The sequence below is a fragment of the Sander vitreus genome, unplaced genomic scaffold (assembly GCF_031162955.1).
Source record: "Sander vitreus isolate 19-12246 unplaced genomic scaffold, sanVit1 ctg259_0, whole genome shotgun sequence".
Taxonomy (NCBI): Eukaryota; Metazoa; Chordata; class Actinopteri; order Perciformes; family Percidae; genus Sander; species Sander vitreus.
Window position 1 is genome coordinate 125,001 of NW_027595427.1, and position 2,500 is coordinate 127,500.

Below are 2,500 nucleotides of genomic sequence, written 5' to 3' on the forward strand. Positions count from 1 at the left end.
GGGGGCGACTCCACCAGCTCCAAACACAAGTCTGTTTCTCCAGAAGTCTCCAGCTCAGTTTCATCCTCTCCTCCGTCCAGTTATCTCCAGTTCAGTAAAGAGCTGGTGTGACTAGAGCTGGTGAACGAGTGTCTCCATCCAGCGGCTTCAAAGCCAGTAGAAACCTGCGTGGAATGACGTCACGTGCTGTTTTGTGGTCAAGTTGGTATATCGGATAGATTTGAGACATTTTAAGGTGTTTCCGTTCATTTTCGCACTGAATCAACAACGTTCAAGAATGAGACAAACTGGATCTCACCGTCTACCAACACATGATCAACACGGCTTGAGGTGTAATAGAGCTCATGCTCCAGCTGGTAGCGACATATCACGCAGCAATAAGAACAACAACGCCATCAACACGTCGCTGTGATGATGCAGATGCACGTAAATGCCCGACGACAGCGGAGGCGGCCAGTAGTGGAGATAGCGTGGGAGCGTGGGTGTGTGGGAGCGTGGGTGCGTGGGTGTGTGGGAGCGTGGGTGCGTGGGTGCGTGGGTGCGTGGGAGCGTGGGAGCGTGGGTGCGTGGGAGCGTGGGTGCGTGGGTGCGTGGGTGCGTGGGTGCGTGGGAGCGTGGGTGTGTGGGAGCGTGGGTGCGTGGGTGTGTGGGAGCGTGGGAGCGTGGGTGCGTGGGTGTGTGGATGCGTGGGAGCGTGGGTGCGTGGGTGCGTGGGTGCGTGGGTGTGTGGGTGCGTGGGTGCGTGGGAGTGTGGGTGTGTGGATGCGTGGGAGCGTGGGTGTGTGGGTGTGTGGGAGCGTGGGTGTGTGGGTGCGTGGGAGAGTGGGTGTGTGGGTGCGTGGGAGCGTGGGTGCGTGGGAGCGTGGGAGCGTGGGTGCGTGGGTGCGTGGGTGCGTGGGAGCGTGGGTGCGTGGGTGCGTGGGTGCGTGGGAGCGTGGGTGCGTGGGTGCGTGGGAGCGTGGGAGCATGGGTGCTTGGGTGCGTGGGAGCGTGGGAGCGTGGGAGTGTGGGTGTGTGGATGCGTGGGAGCGTGGGTGCGTGCGGGGGATGCGTGGGAGCGTGGGTGCGTGGGAGCGTGGGTGCGTGGGAGCGTGGGTGCGTGGGTGCGTGGGTGACTGTCAGCTGTATCTGTCCCTCAGCCGTCGCTGTCCCTCAGCTGTTGCTGTCCCTCAGCTGTCTCTGTCCATCAGCTGTCTCTGTCCCTCAGCTGTCACTGTCCCTCAGCTGTCTCTGTCCATCAGCCGTCGCTGTCCCTCAGCTGTTGCTGTCCCTCAGCTGTCTCTGACTGTCAGCTGTCTCTGTCCATCAGCCGTTGCTGTCCCTCAGCTGTTGCTGTCCCTCAGCTGTCTCTGTCCCTCAGCTGTAAAAATGTCTTTTCTTTGTGTTTAATTTGACATGAAGGCTTATTGGCTCAACAAGTGAGACATTATAACGTGCAGATCAGATATTTTAGCTGTTTTTAACAGTTACAATTTTAAGATGACTTGGTAGCAATGGGCCCCATGATGAAGCTCCGCCCCCACTGTCCTGAGAGTCTAGCTCCGCCCCCACTGTACTGAGAGCCTAGCTCCGCCCCCACTGTCCTGAGAGTCTAGCTCCGCCCCCACTGTCCTGAGAGCCTAGCTCCGCCCCCACTGTCCTGAGAGTCTAGCTCCGCCCCCACTGTCCTGAGAGTCTAGCTCCGCCCCCACTGTACTGAGAGCCTAGCTCAGCCCCCACTGTCCTGAGAGCCTAGCCCCGCCCCCACTGTCCTGAGAGTCTAGCTCCGCCCCCACTGTACTGAGGGCCTAGCTCAGCCCCCACTGTCCTGAGAGTCTAGCTCCGCCCCCACTGTCCTGAGAGCCTAGCTCCGCCCCCACTGTCCTGAGAGCCTAGCTCAGCCCCCACTGTCCTGAGAGCCTAGCCCCGCCCCCACTGTCCTGAGAGTCTAGCTCCGCCCCCACTGTACTGAGGGCCTAGCTCAGCCCCCACTGTACTGAGAGCCTAGCCCCGCCCCATCTGTCCTGAGAGTCTAGCTCCGCCCCCACTGTCCTGAGAATCTAGCTCCGCCCCCACTGTCCTGAGAGTCTAGCTCAGCCCCCACTGTACTGAGGGCCTAGCTCCGCCCCCACTGTCCTGAGAGCCTAGCCCCGCCCCCACTGTCCTGAGAGTCTAGCCCCGCCCCCACTGTCCTGAGAGTCTAGCTCCGCCCCCACAGTCCTGAGAGTCTAGCTCCGCCCCCACTGTACTGAGGGCCTAGCTCCGCCCCCACTGTCCTGAGAGCCTAGCTCAGCCCCCACTGTCCTGAGAGCCTAGCCCCGCCCCCACTGTCCTGAGAGCCTAGCCCCTGCCCCCATCTGTCCTGAGAGTCTAGCTCCGCCCCCACTGTCCTGAGAGTCTAGCTCAGCCCCCACTGTCCTGAGAGCCTAGCTCCGCCCCCACTGTACTGAGAGCCTAGCCCCGCCCCCACTGTCCTGAGAGCCTAGCCCCGCCCCCACTGTCCTGAGAGTCTAGCCCCGCC

At 61.7% G+C, this 2,500-nt stretch overlaps 1 protein-coding gene across 1 annotated transcript in view; it reads left to right on the plus strand.

Annotated features, from left to right (window-relative positions):
• apbb3 (amyloid beta (A4) precursor protein-binding, family B, member 3) overlaps positions 1-2,500 on the plus strand; it is a 24,616-nt gene that overhangs the window by 11,660 nt on the left and 10,456 nt on the right. The window lies entirely within an intron of this gene.